Source organism: Rhinopithecus bieti, unplaced genomic scaffold (genome assembly GCF_001698545.2).
Source record: "Rhinopithecus bieti isolate Rb0 unplaced genomic scaffold, ASM169854v2 scaffold_5007, whole genome shotgun sequence".
In the NCBI taxonomy this organism is placed as follows: domain Eukaryota; kingdom Metazoa; phylum Chordata; class Mammalia; order Primates; family Cercopithecidae; genus Rhinopithecus; species Rhinopithecus bieti.
In genome coordinates this window covers 1,232,606-1,253,472 of record NW_016804734.1, presented here as the reverse complement: position 1 = coordinate 1,253,472, position 20,867 = coordinate 1,232,606, and the positions used below count along the sequence as shown (strand labels likewise).

General features: G+C 36.2%; 1 protein-coding gene across 5 annotated transcripts in view; it reads left to right on the top strand.

The window, feature by feature from the left end:
* Positions 1-20,867, top strand: part of LOC108528500 (neuroligin-1) — a 924,470-nt gene that overhangs the window by 177,853 nt on the left and 725,750 nt on the right. For 2 of the 5 annotated variants that reach the window (XM_017870336.1, XM_017870331.1), the window contains exon 1: positions 10,994-11,191. The exons of the other annotated variants lie outside the window; for them this stretch is intronic. The gene's annotated coding sequence lies outside the window, so the exon portion shown is untranslated. Of the gene's footprint in view, positions 1-10,993; positions 11,192-20,867 lie in introns of those variants that run through there. 5 annotated transcript variants of the gene reach the window in all.

Here is a 20,867-nt window from a genome sequence, read left to right as displayed (position 1 = left end):
AAAAAAAAAAAAAAAAAAAAAAAAAAAGAAATTTTGAAGTTTTTATTAAATGTGCTCTTTTTATAAGGTAAAGTTCTTTTTAAATCAATTAAATGCTGTCTATAAGAAATACCTTTTGATAACAAAAATGTAATTGATTAAATGGAAATATTTGTGTAGCAGGGAGTAACCCAAATATAAGATCTTGACTTCTCTATTTCAACTGAGGACACAGAGAGAAAATAGATGTTAAACTTTGACTAAATTGAATTGAAATTCAATTTAAAATTTAATATTTAAATAATTTAAATTAAACTCTTTATTAGTAAATAATTTTTAAAGCATCATTGAAAATACTAATTCCAAAGCAGTTGATGGTTTTAAATAATTTATGTAAAGTCTGTAATCTAAGGCAGGCTCCTGACTAAAGTGTCTCATTCCTATTTACCATGAAACTAACATACTTAATGGACAAGCCCAATTACAAAACAAATTCCTTTATGAATTGTATGCCTCAAAAAAGGAATAGAGACGATAACATGAGAGAACATATATTGAATACTACAATAGAATGATTGTTCAACATTTAAAGGATTTATTCAACTACACCATCATTTCGCCCATATGTCATAGCTTTGTCCACAAGAAAATTATAGGTGACTTTTGTAAAAGCCCTTGGATGCAGTTAAGATAAACAATGCAAATGACACATTTGATCTGCCACTCCAATAATTATTTAAAAAACAAAGACAGGATCTCACTCTGTCACCTAGGCTAGAGTGTAGTGGCACAATCATGGCTCACTACAGCCTCCAACTCCTGGACTTGAGTGATCCTCTCACCTCAGTCTCTCGAGTTGCTAGAACCACAGTCTTGCGCTGCCATGCCAGGCTATTTCTTAAAACGATTGGGTCTCACTATATTGCCAAGGCTGGTCTCAAATTCCTGGCTTCAAAGACCTTGGCCTCCCAAAGCCCTAGGATTACAGGTGTGAGCCACTGCACCCAGCTCCAGTAATTCTAAGCAAACCAACAACAACAAAAATTATGGTGACTTTACACTTAGCAAACACGTATGAGCATCAGTTTTAGAATTTTAGTTAATGCCAAGATCGGTGAACTTCAGTTGCTGGAATCTTGTTTGAAAACTAGGACAATTAATTTTCATGGCACTTTTTTGTGGTGACTTAAAAATAATAGATGTTAGTTCCAAGAACACTTCTTCACATACTTTTGGTGTTCTAAATTAGGTAACAGATTTGTACCTGAAATCTTAAAACAAATTTAAGTTACCTTCAGGTTTTCTTATTTCCTCACCATCATATTCTTTTCCAGTTCAAGCACCATTCTTCCCTATGAAGAAATTGGAGCTGAGATGTAATAGTTTTGCTTTTCTCTTGGTCATTTGCTCATATTATCTAGTTGGTCCCAAGCAATGTTATTCTTATCCCATCCTTGGCTATCATTTTCTTCTAAAAATACCAGATAAATTTCTTTCTATTATTGCTGGCGTTTTTACAAACGCCAGTCAACTGAGTATCATTAGGTAATCATTCTCTTCTTTCATGTTCTTTTAACTTTCGTTTCTTTTCTGATCTTTCTTTTTAAATATAATTCTCAAATACAAAGTTATCAGAAACTTGCCTGTAAAACCATACTGATAATTTATAGAAGCCTTTGTGATTCCTTATCTAGATTGTGACACAGATTTAGAATGATATGGAATAATATGTAAAATTTTCTTTTTAACTTGTTTCTTATCATCTAAAGCTACACTATTCTTTATGGTAGTCACTGGCCATATATGGCTATTGAGCTATTGAAAAGGAATTATTCCAAGTTGAAATGTGCTCTAAATATAATATATACATTGGATTTTGAATATATTTATATGAAAACAATTAAATTTCTCAATAATAGTCTTTAATATTGATTATATGTTGACATGATAATATTTTGACATATTGAGCTGAATATAATAAAGTATTTAATTTAACTTGATTCTTCATTTTTTCATGTGGATGCTAGGAAATTTAAAATTGCCTATGTGGTTCACATTGTGTTTCTATGGACAGAACTGATTATTCCCAGGATATTTTTAATATTTTTAATTTAATATTTGTAATTAAGTATATTAGTTTCCTATTGCAGCTATAACAAATTCCCTCAAATTTAGTGGCTTAAAACAACACAAATTTATTATCTTATAGTTTAGGATGTCAGAAATCAAAAATGATTGGCAAAAGCTGTGTTCTTTTTGGAGGTTCTAGAAAAAAATCCATTTTCTTGCCTAGAGACTACCCGCTTACCTTGGCTTATAGCTCCTTCTTTTGTCTTCTAAGCCAAGAGTGTAGCATCTTCAAATCTCTCTGACTCTTTCTCTCTCTTCTCTGTTTCTGTTATCACATCTCTTACTCTGATTCTGACCCCGACCCCTCTGCCTTCCTCTAATAAAAACCCTTGTGATTATTTAGTACCCATCTAGGTAACCCAGAATAATCTCTGCATCTCAAGATCTTCAATTTAATCACATTTGCAAAGTCCCTTTTGCCATGTAAAGTGGCATATGCACAGATTCCAGGAATTAAGACATCTATGGGAGGGGTGGAGGGTATTATTCCAATTACTGTATTAAGTATATTTAATGATATTCTTTCTTGATTTGTTAATTTCATTTTTAAAATTTTGGTTGTGGTCCTGTATTTTAAGATCAACGAAACTGTAACACCAATAAACAATCACAAGAAGCATCAAGTCAGGTGTGGCATGGCACAATGGCTTCTCATCTGGGTGATGCTGCTGACCTCCATGTGCTCTTAGTTAAGTCACTTATCTTCTTGGGCTTTTTCTGTTTAGTGAAAGGAGTCTGTGAGTCTATGAAGGAACTTTAAAAGTGCAGTTCTTTGGGCCACTGTTCAAATATACTCTAGTTGTTTTAATGATTAGCTTGAGCCCTTGTAAGATGAATTTCAGCTATAAGGTATTTCTTGTAGCTTCACCAGACTTACGAATGATGAGGATGTGAATTGTGAGTTGGTTTAATGTATTACACATAAGCCAAGAATTATATTCTTATTCCATCATATAATGAGTATACTTTGTTAACATGTAAAGCATCTATCCTCATAGTCTTATCTATTTTGTGACATAACAAATCAGGCTTTGAACTATTTTGACATTACCTTTTCTGCTTAATCTGTGTAAACAACTATGTCTGAAATATTACCATGTCCTGCTTTCCTTCTCTCCCTTCCTCCTAGTACAATTTATAAATAAAGCGTCAAAAATTATTTTTTTTTTGGTAACAAATCCACCATTTGTTAGCTTGTTTATCACTAGGGAAGGTTTGGGAAACTTTTAGAGAAGAGGACACAAGAAAAGGCTGAGAGTCATGAATTTTATGCTGGCTGGAAGATTGAACAATTTCTTATGCATTGAATGTAACATAGTTATGTCATTCTGTTTAACAAAATCATTCTACTGTTTGTTTCTAGGTCATCAGAAATAATTTTATTCACATACAAGCAAAAGCAAACTCTAAAACCAAACATAAATGATCTTAGAAAAATATATCATTTTTGAAAAAACTTGTGATGTATTTTCTCAGTTTCTTGTAAGTAATCAAAGATTAACTAAAGGAACAGATTAATGTTTAGATAGATAGATAGATAGATAGATAGATAGATAGATAGATAGATAGAGACAGAGAGACAAAACAGAGAAATAACCATTCCTTTGGAAGATGTCATTTTAGGCTGGGTGTGGTGGTTCATGCCTGTAATCCCAGCACTTTGGGAGGCCGAGGCAGGTGGATCACGAGGTCAGGAGACCAAGACCATCCTGGCTAACAATGTGAAACCCTGTCTCTGCTAAAAATACAAAAAAGTAGCCGAGTGTCGTGGCGGGTGCCTGTAGTCCCAGCTACTTGGGAGGCTGAGGCTGGAGAATGGCATGAACCCGGGAGGTGGAGCTTGCAGGGAGCCAAGATCTGGCCACTGCCCTCCAGCCCCGGTGACAGAGCGAGACTCCCTCTAAAAAAGAAGGAGAAGAAGGAAGAGGAAGAGAAGGAGAAGGAGAAGGTCATTTTAAGGGTTCCTTTATTTAATATTTTGGAAATCATGGAACTAAATATTTTGGGACAGGTAGAAGATGCTCATGAAGTTGCTAATTGAACAATAATGAAAATTCAGGCTGGTGTTCAAGTTTAATTATGTAATTAGCATAAAATCCTATCCAAAAAAAGAGTGCCCAACTCTTGTCTGTGAAGTCAATGAGATGTCAAAGCCACTGGGATATAAGTAAAAATTTCTCTTTTCATCTTGAACTATGGAATATTAATTTTCATGTGGTTTTCCATCCTATTAGGTCAAATTTTATAGTATATTATGCTAATATTGGAAACATAGACTCAAATAAACTAATATTTTACAATAAACATTAATAGATGATATTTAATAAGATGGTTTCCTGATTGTGTTTTTTCAATACTTAAATATCTAAGATAATTTTATACAATTTAACTCATTCTAAACTACATTGCCATGCCAAAATCAATCATGGTACTATGGAATTAAAAGCCACCAAAATATCAAGAGAACCTGCTCAGAGGTTATTAGAGCATCAGCGTGAATACTACCTCACAAATATACATTCAAATATGAAGAAAATATTCTGCAAAATATTGCATTATGCTATTATTAGCTAAAACCTTTGAAATTGGAAATTTCTATATTTTTCAATTTTATCAATTAAATAAATGTATAAATTACAGATGTAAAAAAGACCTCTTTCTAAAAGAAAACAATCTTAATTATTAGCATAATGGCACCATTATTTGAAAGTTTTTAACAAGTCAAAATTATTTAAGTTTGTTTTGAAAAATCTGGATTTATTTCTGATTTAAACCCTTTTAAGAGTTCCTCTGTAAATATCTTTTAGCATCTCTAACCAACATTGATGAAAAAGCCCCATTTCAAAAGTGGCAGTCTCATGCTAAAATATCTAGTCTTGGCTAGTCACAGTGGCTATGCCTGTAATCCCAGCACAGCCAAGGTGGGCTTACTACTTGAGCTCAGGAGTTCAAGGCTAGCCTGGGCAGCATAGCGAAACCTTGTCTCTAGAAAAAAAATACAAAAATTAGCCTGGTTTGATGGCATGGCACCCGCATTCTCAGCTACTCAGGAGGTTGACATGGGAGGATCACCTGAGCCCAGGGAGTTTGAGGCCGCAGTGAGCCATGATCATGCCTCTGCACTCCAGCCAGGGCAATACAGTGAGACCAGGTCTCAAGATAATTAAATAAATATACAAACAAAATGTCTAGTCTTGCTCATCACTTCCTTAGCTTCCATTACCAGTCTGTATTCCATGGACTATAAAGATACATCTGGTATATTCAGCATCCAGGTAGGTGTGTTCTCCCAATATGTATCTGAAATATAGTCAGTACCAGTCAAGCATTTTAAGTCATCTCTTCTAATTAAGCAGGATTGTGGGAGTAGATTCTTCCCAGTAGAAAGAACGTCTTTGTAAACAGTCACCTTTGCAGTAGTTAGAACTTACAGTGTTGCAACACTTTTTATTTTTTTCTTTCATAATTCCCAATTGTTCATTTAGATTCAAATCTTGAGCATATAATATGAGGTTCCATCAGGGGAGTTCTGAAGATAGTAGAGGATTTTTTTCCTCCAGACTTGCTTTACAATTCTGTTTTATTTTATTTCCAGCTTCAGAATTTTAAAATTATCTCTAAAAGTTGTTGTCAGTATGTAGTAGGTATATATGTTTATGGGGTACATGAAATATTTAGGTTATTTCTTCTTTTTCAGACACTGACCTGCAATCTTTCACAACATCCTAAAACATTTATCACAAGCCAGAACTGAATTGATTTGACCTGGTCATAAAAGATGTGCGTTTATAACATTTAAAAAAAAAAAAAAAAAAAAAAAACTCTTTTCCCACAATAACTCTTTTGTATTAAAAGCAACAGTGAAATACTTGCTCATCTACTTGTTATGAAAACCATGCTATTTCCTCACATGATCCATTTGGTATTAATCAATCCATCATTTTCTATTTGGTATAGAAACCAAAATAAGATATGTAATTCTAACATTTTTTTATGAGAGCTGAAATTTTAATAACACGGTTGAATTGGAATGCCCTAGAGTGCTCGGGTTTGCCAATCTTGGTCTTTTATTTCCATTATTATTATTATACTGATTCTTACTTCCCTCCTGTATTGATTTCATTTTCTGAAGAAATTAGCAGGCCCATCTAATGAAGAGATTCTCTTCATTAGAGAGTTTATTCTCTTCATATAGCAACTAGTTTTATTGTTTGATCTATTAAGTCAGTCATTTACTAATAATTTGTATCATGAGGGATACAAATATTAAGTATGTTTCTATCCTCTCTGTCAGTAAATCACCCGGGAGATAAATGAATTCGATTCACATTTTTATCCTCAAACACCTTTCCTCTATCCCTCCTTCTCCTTTCACTTCTCCTTTTACTCCTCTTTCTTCATTGACTACCTTACTCTGTCAACCCAGTTTACACTTAAATACACTGAAAAACGAACCTTCAGTTCTATATTAGTATCTAATACTTGTTTAGTATGGATGCTGAAATATTAATTTATAATAGTAATGGCCATTTACAATCAACAAATCAAACATCAATAGGAAACTAAGGGTTTGTGGTGGTTGGCTGTTTTAAAATCAACTCTTCTATGATATACTTTGGATTATGCCCAGTATACAGGAGGTATTCAACAAGTGGTTGCTGAAAGAATGTCAACCTCTCCAAATTTCAGAAATATAATGGTACATCTGCTTCTTCTCCCCAAATTGGCATACCACTATTTCCTCATCACAAATCTGTTTTGGTTATTTCCAGGAAATCTATTCAGAATAGTTGAAAGTTGATTGTTTGACAATTAACTCAAGCATTTTTCCTGAGTCCAGGGTGCATGGAATAGTATTAACTGCTCAACTGAGTTATAAAAAATATATTTTCTTGGGAGGCCGAAGCGGGCGGTTCACGAGGTCAGGAGATCAAGACCATCCTGGCTAACACGGTGAAACCCCGTCTCTACTAAAAATACAAAAAATGAGCCTGGCGTGGTGGCAGACGCCTGTAGTCCCAGCTTCTCAGGAGGCTGAGGCAGGAGACTGGCGTGAACCCGGGAGGCGGAGCTTGCAATGAGCTGAGATCGCGCCACTGCACTCCAGCCTGGGTGACAGAGCGAGACTCCATCTCACACACAAAAAATATATGTATATATGTATATATATATATATCTTTTCTAACATTTGGTATCTCTTTTGCATGGATTATGAAATATAATGCCTAGTGATTGTGAAATGAGATTTCCAGCCCTCATATTTCATATCAACAAAGTCTTCTTATTTGAATTCACATACATATTTTAATATTCTGGGTGAATTTTCTTTCATGTTATAATTTCAGCTTATGGCTGCACTGGCTTTGGTAGTTTATAGTTAACTGCTCAGACTGAACATAATCAATCAGTTGATTGACTGTTTCACAATTTCAAAGGCCCTATTATTATTTGTGAGATCAAAGGAAAATACAAGAAAGAGCTAGTTGAGGATTATATATATATTTTTTTCAATTTCAACCACATTTTCCCATTTAGGTGGTAATTTTTGCTTCCTAGCTAGGATTTCTAATATCAGTTATGGAAATAAATAAGCACTATTCCATTTACACTTCTTAGAAATATTCAGCAGTACAGTTTTTTAAAAAAAATATCCATATAAAAAGCACATTATGAAATATTGAAATTTCATAATTTTTTTTCACATAGACATTTTTTAATGAGAAAATTTTATAGTATGGTAAAGATTCATGGAAATCATATAGTCTAAATCTTTAATTTTAATAAAATATTTAAAGCATATAAACAGTTTATATGATAATATTGTAAACACCTGTGTACTCAAGATTCAGGCTGATAAATAGAGCACTATAGATACAGTTGAAGCTTCTGGTGGTGCCTTTCCAATTTCATTTACTTGGCATCCTCCCCACAGTAACCTCTACCCTGAATACCATGTTTATCATTATCATGCCTGTTGATATAGTTTGCTCTATAAGTGTATGTGATCAAATACAATAGATGTAATTATTTTGCATGTTTTTGAATTTTATATACAAATGGCATCATTCTATAAACATCTTTCCATGACATCCTTTGTTGTTGTTGTTGTTGCTCCACATTATATTTTTTGAGATTAATTTATATAAGTTCAAGGAGCTAAGGTAACATTCATTTTTCTTGTTACCGTTTCTGCTATTGCAGTATATGAATATTCTATAAATATTTTGTCCAGTTATTTATCTAAATATGTTTAGATGATTTCTCCCTCCTACTGTTTTTTTCTCTTTCAAATTGTCCAATTATTTATCTAAAGGTGTTTAGATAATTTCTCCCTCCTACTGTTTTTTTCTCTTTCAAATAGTTCTGGAATGAATAGTTCTAGGAGTGGAAAAACTGGATTATAGGGCATAAGAATGTTCAACTATTGATAAACTGCTCTCTGAACTTGTACTATCATATACGCTCCATAATTTCTTCACATTTTCATGAATATTAAGTTTTGCTGGACTTGTGAATTTCTGCCAATTTCATGACTAGGAAACAGAAATTTCATTATTTTGAATTTCATTTCTCTAATAACTAGGGAGACTGAGGACCTTTTTCAGATGCTTATTGGACATTGAGAATCTTTTTCTGTCAATCAACTATTCATTTCCTTAACCCATTCTTTCCTATCATATTTTTTATCTTTTATAAGACCCTTTATGTACTTTGGATTATAATCCTTCTTTGGTTATATGCATTGCAAATATCTTTTATGAGTGTAAATTGGATGTATATAATTGTTTTATTTTAATATATCAAATTTAACATAATTTCTTTATGGACTTTGGTTTTTTTATCTTGTTTAGTAAACCCTTCTGTTCTCATCTATCCAAAATCATAAAGCTATTTCCCTCTAAATGTTGTAAAATTTTGCTCAGAATCTTTAGTTCTTTAACCCACCTTAACATACATACATGTGAAGTTGCAATCTTGTATTATCATTTTTTCATATGGCTAATTCAATGTCTGAATATGTCATCTTCCCTCAGTGCTTTCTAATGTCACCAGTTATTTATCAAGTGTCTATAAATGCATGAATATTTTTCTGGACTTTCTATTCTGTTCCATTGGACTAGTTTCTAGCCCTGAACCAAATCTGCACTGCCTCAGTTACTGTTATTTTACGTTAAGCCTTAATAGTTCGTATGGGAACTTCCTGAACCTTGTTCTTCAGATTGTATTGATAATTTCTTACCCTTTGCCCTTGCAAACACATTTTAGAATTAACTTTTCAGGTTCCACAAAAAAGTTGTAGTAGTTTTTATTAATAATTACATTAGTTCTATAGGTTAATTTACCATAGTGATTCTCCCATCCAGGAACATGTATATTTGTTGATTTATGTCAGTTTACCCCTTAGTGTTAATAGAAAATTAACTGTGGGCCAAAAGTGATGACCCGAAGTCACATGGCCAATTAATAGCAACACCAGTGGTAGAAGAAAGGTCTTTTGACTCCTTAACACCTTGTACACCAAAAAGGCTTAATTATTTAGTCAGTTAAAGAATATCTTGGGTTCCTTGCAGCTACAGAACCCCTCACCATGAAAGAGAATTCAACTTCTCTAGTTTACTAGGCCCAATTTGTGTTTCAAGTCCTCAAAGTGTGATTAGAGTGCTTGGGAAAACAAAGTCCTGAAATTCCTTGCATTGACTCTCTCTGGAGCCTGTCCGAAATGCTAGGGATAATCTTGAGGTCATTGAATTTCAAAGCATTCAGGTAAGCAACATTGAGGCCTATGTAATGACTCTTAGACCTTGTTCTGTGACCACAGGCGTACAGGAACTATCACTTGCTTTGCTGAATGAACACTAAAAGTCCAAAATAAGAAGAAATTGTCTAAGAATACACACACACACACACACACACACACACACACGCAATCATATTCCTTCAAAGGAAATAAAATTTTAAATATTTTTCTAAAAGCAGCATATCAGGAAGATTGAGGCTTCTTCTAGATCGATAGTTATTCAGGAAACAAATACAGTTGCTTTGAAATCACCGAGTTGCCTCACATTGGCATTTTAGCTACTAACTGCCATTGGGGAAAATGTTGTAGAAAAAAAAAGAATACAGAGGAGACAGAAGCACAGAAGATTCAGTCTTTAAACATAAAACAAAGAAACATCAGATGCTTTATTCAAGCAGTCATATACTATTCATGTTAACTGCAGTTCAACCTTCTTTAACTACTACAGTAGCCAGTTATCTGAAGGGGCAGAAAAAAAAAAAAAAAAAAAAGGTGAGGAGAGGGGATGGGAAAAGTGAGATCCCTGCAATATCGCCTCTGGCCACTAGGGGTATCTTTGTACCATTTTTCATCCTCGCACCGATTTGGTGTAGAAAACCTATATTTAGGGTAAACCAGGGTCCTCTGCATTTTTCTTTTTCCTTTTCTTTTTCTTTTTTTTTTCAAGAGTGCACCCAGAATCAAAAAACGATTTTTTAAAAAAGAAGAAGAAAGAAAGAAACCGAGTTTTTCTTCATATCCGAACAGGTTCATGAAATTTCTTGTGGCATCAGCACCGGAATTCATTTGAGGTCAATCCAATCGAATATAATCTGTTATAGTAGGATTATCTATTGCAGCCGAAATAAGTAACTTGTTATCATTTGTTATTCTTCCTGAATGTCGGATACATGGAGGTGCTTTGGCCCCAGATTCTGTGGATCGTGGTTGCATCTGGAGATAAAAAAGGATCAATCGACCGACGTTGTTGGAAGGTCTGTGGGGTGAAAAAAAAGGGGGGTGCGGGGAAACGGGGTGCGATGCTTTAAACAAAAAAAAAAAAAAAAAAAAAAAAAAAAAAAAAAAAAAAAAAAAGAGGAGAGAGAGGAAAAGGAAGCTCCGTGGAATCCTAAAACAAGAATATGGGGCGCGAGATCAAAAAGCGTCTAGAAACTGGTAAAATACTTGACCATTCAGCTTGAATTTGAATTGACGCGAATGTTGCAGGGAAACTGTCTCCTTGAACACTGCAAAGGGACCGGGGAAAGATGAGGGGTCTCCCTCTGTGGATTTATCTTGCTGAGGGTAAGTTTGTGGCTCTTTTATTGGGAGGGGGCTGACAGGGTTTTGTGCCACTGCGCGGAAGGTGATGCGGACGCGATGCCTGTGAAACAGAGAGAGAAAGGGGAATGTAAAACCACCTCGCGCATCCCCGGGGGAATCGCTAGGGAGCTACCTAGATCGAGCTAAAAACCTTATTTTTGTGGCGTCGGTGGGGGAGCCAAACAGCTCTCCAAGCTCTCAACTTTACATTGAAAATCTCTCAGTTGGGAGATGCTTCCCAGATCCAGTGCTTTCTCCTAGCAATACTTTAAGGAGAGGAGGCGGCGGTATGTAGAGCGGAAAAGCCCAAGTAGAAATCGCTGGTGCTTCGGCCGCCGTTTCGGCGGCTGTCGTGGCTTCTAGGGGGATATTTTGCAGCAGGAATTGGCTGTTTTCATGTTGTCTCCTCCCCCACCCCTCTCTTCCTACCCCTTCCCGCTTCCCACTTCTCTCAACTGGACACTAAAGGGTTACAGGGTCACTGCACCGTATAGAGACAGTAGAAGTGGGTGACTAGCCACACATGTTATCTTGTAATTCGCTTGCAGGACTTTCCATAATACAAGTCCGAGGTAACTTTCTTCGAGTTGGAGCAGCCCAGGAAAACGTTGCAGGCTTTTTGCCGAGGGCCCGGGCTAGCGAGTGCTCCAGGCAGAGGGCTGCATTTCTGATGCATCCCTGACCTGCCTGCCTCGCCACTTACTGGCTTTTCTTTCCAACTGAGCAGTGCGCGCGCGTTCCCAGACATTTTCTTGCAGCTTAATTCAGGGATTTTTTCTTTTTTAAAAGATTTTGTAGCTCCCAAGAAAAACTCATCTTTATTTGCAGAAGGAAATCAATTTCAGCAGCTATAATTAATCACTCAAATGAATGAATATGAATTGACTCAGGCAACTAAAAGTTGCTTTGGAACCCAGAAAAGCATATTATTCTGAACTCATTTTGGAGTCCACGTAGCTTTAGAACAATTGCATACAAAGAACTGATTTATTTGAGGGATGTATATAAATGTGTTCAGTAGGCTAATGAATCTGAGACTTCAACATCACAATTTTAGTTGGCTTTCTTTTTTTAATTTAACACCAATTCGTTTAATTTTAAACTTTTAGACATTCAAATGCCTTGTAATAAAATGGAGATAAAAGATAAAACATACATTTGGTATGATTTAATCTTTAGAAGAAAAGTATTACCTTTTTTCAGGGGTTTCTGGTTTACAGATTATGAAGTGTATGCAGATGCCTTTGTGGTTTTACCACTGAAATCTGTTATGTGTGAATTTATCAAAAGGCAACTCTTCAATGTCATCTGAAGCACACTCATTCTCTAGTACTTTTTCCAGGAATTCCAGTTACATGCGACATTCTGACTATTAAAAGATTAGTCTCACCAAACTTTCTCCCTGGATTTGTCTGTGTATGTGTGCTTCTGAAATCTAATTTTGAAGCATGCATGCGAGAATTGATTTTTAAAGATGAAATAGCAAAATATAAAACTTTTGTCTCCCAGGAATTCTAAAATAGAAAAGGTAGATATTTCCTATTTCAGTAGGCATCATGTAAGATTGTTTAGAGATTATAGAAATAATAATAAATAGTTTCTACAAACTCAATTGTTAGTTTTAAGGAGATATCGGAGAAGCTAGGTGAGTCTCTTTTTACTCTGCTATAAGTCACATGATTCTTGTGCAGGCTGAAAGCAGAAGAATGGACGTTCTGTGTAGTGGCACAGTCTAGCCACTGATCCTAATTAGTCACACTGTCTAATAGTTTTTAAAATATTTTCAAAGTTTAACCGGATTTTTAAAAGACAGATAGCAAATAACTTTAAGTAGTAATAGCAAATAAGTAATGACGGTGAGTGGTAAGTGGGTTGGAAATCTCTTTTTAAGCTAATAGAGAATGTGGCTGTTGATATAAAAATAGATGGATAATTTGAAACATGAAAAAGAAGGTCCTTTTAAAAGTTGATTTGCATATTCCAAAACCATTAAATCAGTAGTCATTGCTTGTGCCATAGTGTTAAAATGGAAGACTTAACTTAATGTGCCTTTGTAGTGCCTGGAAAATATGTTTCTGTCAGAATAAACAATCCTTTCTGCTCCCTTGTTATATTCTCTTTTGTCAGTTAAAATGAAAAGGGAGAAAGTGAACTACTCTTTGTTATGATCTACTTGGAGGGGCTGTATCCTTTGTTTCTACAAGCAGTACATACACAAAACTTTGGTAAACATTGTAGGTAGTAAATCCACTTTGGAAAGCCAATAACAATGGAAATAAGTATATACAAAACTACACACCAAAACTTTTTTTAAGTTGTGGCCAGTAAACAAAGAGTAAGGTACCCAGTTAGATAAATGCTCTCCCTAATAGAGTGGATTGTTCTAAGAACTATTGAAAAACCTGAGGAGTTCACTGAGAAAATTATTTACATTTAGCTCTATCTTACCTGATATATAGTTTTGGTCACAATTATTAAAAAGAACATGGTAGACTTGATAAGTTGTGAATATTCTATCAGAGTAACACAAAATGTGGTAGTTTGGGGTGAAGAGATGGAAGCTCTCAATTAGCCCTGGAAATTTGCAAGCACAGTTTCTGATATAAGTGACAAGAAATAGCACTGGATTCCCCTAAGCTTATCACTATGGAAAAACTGATGTTTCTTTCACTGGAGTTTTGCTTGACAGCTGCACCTCTCCCTCAAAAACCTTTTATGTGTTGTAACTGGCCTAACATTCAGGAAAAGCTAACACATTTGCTATAGATTCTTTCTATGATTTTGAGGTGATTAACTACATTAAATATTATTTTACATTACAAAGAAGTTAGTAACACACTCTTAATTAGAAACAAAGTGATAAGGGCAATTATTTTAAATGACTTGTTGAAATTTAACACATGACACTTCCAAGTGCAAATCTTCCATTTCTTTTGCTTTATTGAGAAATAAAAAAGAACAAAATCAACTTTCAATTAATTTAAAATTCAAGTTTTGACGTATCAAATTTGCCAACCATTGAAAATATCAAATTTGTGAACACTCATGATGAATCTAAGGTTTTATTGCTTTTTAAGAGATAATTTAAAACATCGTGAGGTAGCTAACCATATAATCCTGTGGGATAGCAACATTCCCAACTGTTTCTAAGAAAAATGATTCCTTAATAGTAACACATTTGCTTGGTCACTTTTGTTCTATTATTAATGAAATAATGTTGATAATACCAAACATTACTATGTTGGTATAAAATGATCTGAATAATCTCTGCCTTCAGGAGTCATCCCCCAAACAAAGTAAAATCAAACAAACAAAAAACCCCACAAAAAACCCCACAGCCATTTGGTAGCTAACCTGTGTGATAGAGAATGACTGTCAACTCAAAGCTTAAGTGAAGTCAGGGAAAACTAGTGAATCATTTGAAATTATTAGACATTAAACTTTTGGGGCATTTTTATATGAATTCCTTTTATAACAGTCAGTATAATCTCTTCTGTGCCTATTTCTGTTACATGTAAGAGAAATTCTAGTCAATGGCAAAACGCTTTACTGCTGCCATTACTGCAGACTTTATAGATCAGAGATGTGTCAGCATGTTAGCTTTAGCAGTAATGCCTCTTTTGTGTGAAACCTTATGGGCCTTGCAGGCACTCTCTCATCCTGACACTCATAAAAACGTTCAAGTCCCCATATTTATTATTTAATTTTCTTCCTATATATAGCAACACAGCACTTCAATATATGAATGTGTAGTCAAAAAAATGACAGACAATTGTGAGTGGGACTAATGAGTTTGAATAATACACATATTAGGGACTGCTAAAGGAAGTTTAATTAAGAAAAACAAGTTGAGCATGAAATTCATTTTGGAACAAATGCAAGTTAGGTTACTACTACAGATGTGAATTCAAAAACCACAGTGATATATCACGGGAAATTAAGTTCCAGCCTGAGACTAGACCTACCTAATGCAGTTGACATCTTAGGACTTAGCTTTAAGTGGACAAACGTTGATTTAACTTATGTAACCTCTTTATGTAATGAATGCCTGGGATCTTCACTTTTGCTTTTTAAAAAATGTATAACCAGTAATTATTTGAATTGACAAATATTTTAAATAACGTACAAAATTCCAAAGGTAGGAATGATTCTATTCAAAATTGAATATTAATTAAAGACGATAGTAATTGAAACTTTTTAGTGATTTCATTGTGGAGTTTATATAACTTCACTTTGGATAAAATATTTGATCAAGGAGCTTAACAAGGTGTATTAGGATTATTTATGTTGCTTATATTTACTGAAGGTACCTTGAGTTATTTTTCTTCATTGAAAGAAAAATGTGATATCTCAGGGGGGATGTGTGGGAATGTTGGGATTACTAAAAGTTATTTCAAACAGGTAGACACATGAACAATAAGACAGTAAGATTTAAAATATAACTGTTGGGGATTTTCATCATTACTTAAGATCTTTTTTCATTTGTAAAACTTTATGATCCCATTCTCCCTATTATAAAATTTGAATTTATATGGTGACTTTATTTGGCAACTTATGTTCCATGTGTATATTAAATTCTTGTTAATATTCTATTCTATTCATTAATATATTGATGTACTATTTGTGTTACACAAATGGCCCATGAACAGGGCATTGTTTTGAATTTTGTTATTTTTATTAGTACTAATGCAACTTTTATATGAAGGGAGAAAATGATGTAGATATATAAAGAAGATTGATAGTGTGATATTCTTTCTCCTTTGTATCACTGGTTGAGCTCTAAGCCAGGTCAGGAGTGACAGGAAACCATTACTGCTGTTTGGTGCCTTATGTGAAAGGAGTTGGTGGTCTTAGTCCAGTTCCTAGTAGACAACTACTCCTTAAACAATAGTCACTACACTATTTGCCAATTCCAGCAAAAGCCTGAGACTGAATGGACACAAAGGTTTAACTACCCTCTCTCTGCTGATCATCCTCCAAGGGGTCAAGATTGACTGACCCTGGCACAGGGTCATACTCAAACTTAGCACTGGCCCTGCCAAAGTTGCAGCTATTCTCTGGCAACAAGGGATTTTTTAAACTGGACTTTAATTAAGCAGGGAACTAGGAATGGCAATTTTCCGCTCTTCCCAGGCATCAGCAACTCACTACAAACAAAAATAAGCTTAAAGAGTGAGTTGAGAATGTAGCACTCTTCTTAGGTTGTGTTAACTTCTCTATAAAGATACTAGCAGGCATAATTAAGTTGCTTCTGGAAGCAATGACTTGTGACCCAAAGGTGGCCCCATCCAGACAAAAGCATCAACTTAATATCAAGGGAAGTAATCAGCTCTACCAGGCTGTCTCTTCTGAGTTCTTGAGTGATTATTCATTTTCTTCTGTGGGATCACAGGGTCATCAACTGGTTTTAAAAATGTATCCTGTTGTATTTTACATATACATTAAAACTGTTGCCCATGACTTTTGAAAAACACTCAGTCTCATTGATTTTGCCCCTCTTGCCCCTTCGTCTTCCTGTTCATTTGGAAGTCTCGCTTCCTAAGTAGATTCTAGATTTAACAATTAATATTTGGAAATTACACCTGAAAATCATTTCAGAATAAATAGAAAATAAAACTTATATAGTTAATGTTAATTTTTTTCAGCCCTCCTTCTCTTCAGAATAACAAAATAAAAATCTGTCTAATATTTAGTCATTAGTTGTAATGAAGGTTGTAGCAGAAATACTCAATTGTGTAATGCAGAAGACAATGCTGTCACCTTAATCTTTTCCTCTTTGTGTTGTCAGAAAAGCTATTATGGCATCTTAGAATCTTATTTTATTTTCTTTTTTGCCACACAATAATGGAATTAGCTGCCAGTCTGTATGGATATCTGTGCACACTCCTACATGATGAGAAATTTCCATTGTACTGTAACCTGTTTCCACCTCTTCTATGTTTCATTCTCCCTGGCTGCAAGTTTAATTAAGCTAATGCCTTCACAGAGGTCAAGCATCACAGATGGATAAATAAAATCTGAGGGTTTTGTTAATTGATGAAAAATAGTATAATGAATTAATGGGTCATTCATTCAAGAAATATTTTCTGAGGACTTACAATGTAATGCATTGTTCTGGGGCTGGTTGTTAAAAACCAACAGTTCAAAAGACACAGCCTCTACTCAAAGTGTAAGGGTAATCTGATCAAGTCATTTGTATGATTATAATGATTCTCATCATACTTTGGATAAGATCTCACACTCCTAAAATGGCCAACAAATTCTTGAGTCATCACATCCTTTCTCGTCTCCAGTCTGATGGGCTACCCTTCTCTCAGTTCACAGTGATTTCTTTGGAAAGCCCCAACCTCCATAGCATTTGGGTTTCCTGTTACTTCTGGCACATTCTATACCTTGGTTTTCAATTGCCAACTCCTACTCAATCTCAGATCCCAGTTTCCAGATTAAATCTTCAGGAGGATCATCATTCCAACTCCATATTCTTAAATCTCCCCTCAAAATACCTGGCATTATCCTTCTTGGTATAGTATTTATTACTAGATAACTGTCTGTGTAATAGACTTACTTAAAGTCTATCTTCCCCCATTGAACTTCTGTCTTTTTAAAACAATTATTTTTTATTCAAGGGTACATGTGCAGATTTATTATATAGGTAAAGTCATGTCATGGGGGTTTGTTGTACAGGTTATATCATCACCCAGGTACTAAGCCTATTACCCAATAGTTACTTTTTTGTCTTCATGAGTATTAGCACTATTCCTCTCCTGTTCATGTTGTCCTCTCCAATGCCTAGTACTAATTATTTACCAAATATAGGAATGAAAATGGAAACTGAGATTACAAATTACTGTGGAAAAAAGTACTGTGTGTTTAGTTGCAAAAAAATGTAATAAATGTTTTGAGAGGTAAGAGAAGGGAGTATTTTTATGACTTGAAGGACTAGGGAAGGAAGTCTTACTGACTTTTGACCCAGGCCTTGAAAGATACTAGCTGTGGTCCCTCCAGAAGAAAATTGATGGGGAAAGCATTCTCCAGGACGAACAATCTTGGTGAACAAGTTGGGCCCAATTAACTGAGCGCTGCTTCCAGTGCTGTGCTGTATTAGTCCATTTTCATGCTGCTGATAAAGACCCACCCTTTTAAGGCCGGGCGCGGTGGCTCAAGCCTGTAATCCCAGCACTTTGGGAGGCTGAGAGGGGCGGATCACAAGGTCAGGAGATCCAGACCATCCTGGCGAACACGGTGAAACCCCGTCTCTACTAAAAAATACAAAAAACTAGCCAGGCGAGGTGGCGGGCGCTTGTAGTCCCAGCTACTCGGGAGGCTGAGGCAGGAGAATGGCGTAAACCCGGGAGGCGGAGCTTGCAGTGAGCTGAGATCCAGCCACTGTACTCCAGCCTGGGCGGCAGAGCGAGACTCCGTCTCAAAAAAAAAAAAAAAAAAGACACACCCAAGACTGGGAAGAAAAAGAGGTTTAACTGGACTTAGAGTTTCACATGGCTAGGGAGGCCTCAGAATCATGGCGGGAGATGAAAGGCACTCCTTACATGGTGGCAGCAAGAGAAAATGAGGAAGATGCAAAAGCAGAAACCCCTGATTAAACCATCAGATCTCATGAGACTTATTCACAACCACGAGAAGAGTGTGGGGGAACCACCCCCATGATTCAAATTATCTCCCACTGGTTCCCCCCATAACACATAGGAATTATGGGAGTACAATTCAAGATGAGAGTTGAGTGGGGACATAGAACCCATATCATTCTGCCCCTGGCCCCTCCAAATCTCATGTCCTCACATTTCAAAACCAATCATGCCTTCCCAACAGTCCCCAAAAGTCTTAACTCATTCCATAATTAACCCAAAAGTCCATAGTCCAAAGTCTCATCTGAGAAAAGGCAAGCCCCTTCCAACTGAGTCCGTAAAATCAAAAGCAAGCTAGTTACTTTCTAGATTCAAAGTGGATACAGGTAATGGGTAGATACAGCCATTCCAAATGGGAGAAACTGGCCAAAACAAAGGGGCCACAGGCCCCACACAAGTCCAAAATCCAGCAGGGCAGTCAAATCTTAAACCTCCAAAATAATGTCCTTTGACTCCAGGTCTCACATCCAGGTCACGCTTATGCAAGGGGTGGGTTCCTATGGTCTTGGGCAGCTCCACCCGGGTGGCTTTGCAGGGTCCAACCTCCCTCCCAGCTGCTTTCATAGACTGGCATTAAGTGTCTGTGGCTTTTTCAGGTGAATGGTGCAAGCTGTTGGTGGATCTACCATTCTAGGGTCTGGAGGAAGGTGGCCCTCTTCTCACAGATCCACTAGGTGTTGCCGCAGTAGGGACTTTGTGTGGGGGCTCTGATCCCACATTTTCCTTCCACACTGCCCTAGCAGAGGTTCTCCATGAGCTCCCTGCTGCTCCAGCAAACTTCTGCCTGGGCATCCAGGCATTTCCATGCATCTTCTGAAATCTAGGTGGAGGTTCCCAAACCTCAATTATTCACTTCTATGCAACCACAGGCTCAACACCATGTGGAAACTGCCAAGGCTTGGGGCTTGCACCCTCTGAAGCCATGGGCTGAACTGTAACTTGGCCCCTTTTAGTCATGGCTAGAGTAGCTGGGACACAGAGAACCAAGTCTGTAGATTGCACACAGCACAGGGATCCTGAGCCTGGCCCACAAAACCGTATTTTCGTCCTAGGCCTCCAAGCCTGTGATGGGAGGGGCTGCTGTGAAGACCAACCTTAGACATGCCCTAGAGACATTTTAACCATTGTCCTGGGGATTAACATTTGGCTCCTTGTTACTTATGCAAATTTCTGCAGCTGGCTTGAATTTCTCCTCAGAAAATGGGTTTTTCTTTTCTATGGCATTGTCAGACTGCAAATTTTCTGAACTTTTATGCTCTGCTTCTCTTAAAAAACGGAATGCCTTTAACAGCACCCAAGTCACTTCTTGAATGCTTTGCTGCTTAGAAATTTCTTCTGTCCGATACCCTAGATCATCTCTCTCAAGTTCGAAGTTGCACAAATCTCCAGGGCAGAAACAAAATGCCACCAGTGTCTTTGCTAAAACATAAGAAGAGTCAACTTTTCTCCAGTTCCCAACAAGTTTATCATCTCCATCTGAGACCACCTCAGACAGATTTTATGGTCCATATCATTAACAGTATTTTTGTCAAAATCATTCAACAAGTCTCTAGGAAGTTCTAAACTTTCCCACATTTTTCTGTCTTCTTCTGAGTCCTCCAAACTGTTTCAACCTCTGCCTGTTACCCATTTCCAAAGCTGCTTCCACATTTTTGGGTATCTTTTCAGCAGTGCCCCCACCCTACCGGTACCATTTTATTGTGTTAGTTCATTTTCATGCTGCTGATAGAGACATATCAGAGACTGGGAAGAAAAAGGGGTTTAATTGGACTTACAGTTCCACATAGCTGGGGAATCCTCAGAACCATTGCAGGAGGTGAAAGGCACTTCTTACATGGTGGTAGCAAGAGAAAATGAGGAAGATGCAAAAGCAGAAACTCCTGATAAGACCATCAGATCTCATAAGACTTATTCACTACCATGAGAACAGTATGTGGGAAACCACCCCCATGATTCAAATTATCTCCCAATGGGTCTGTCCCACAACATGTGGGAATTGTGGGAGTTCAATTCAA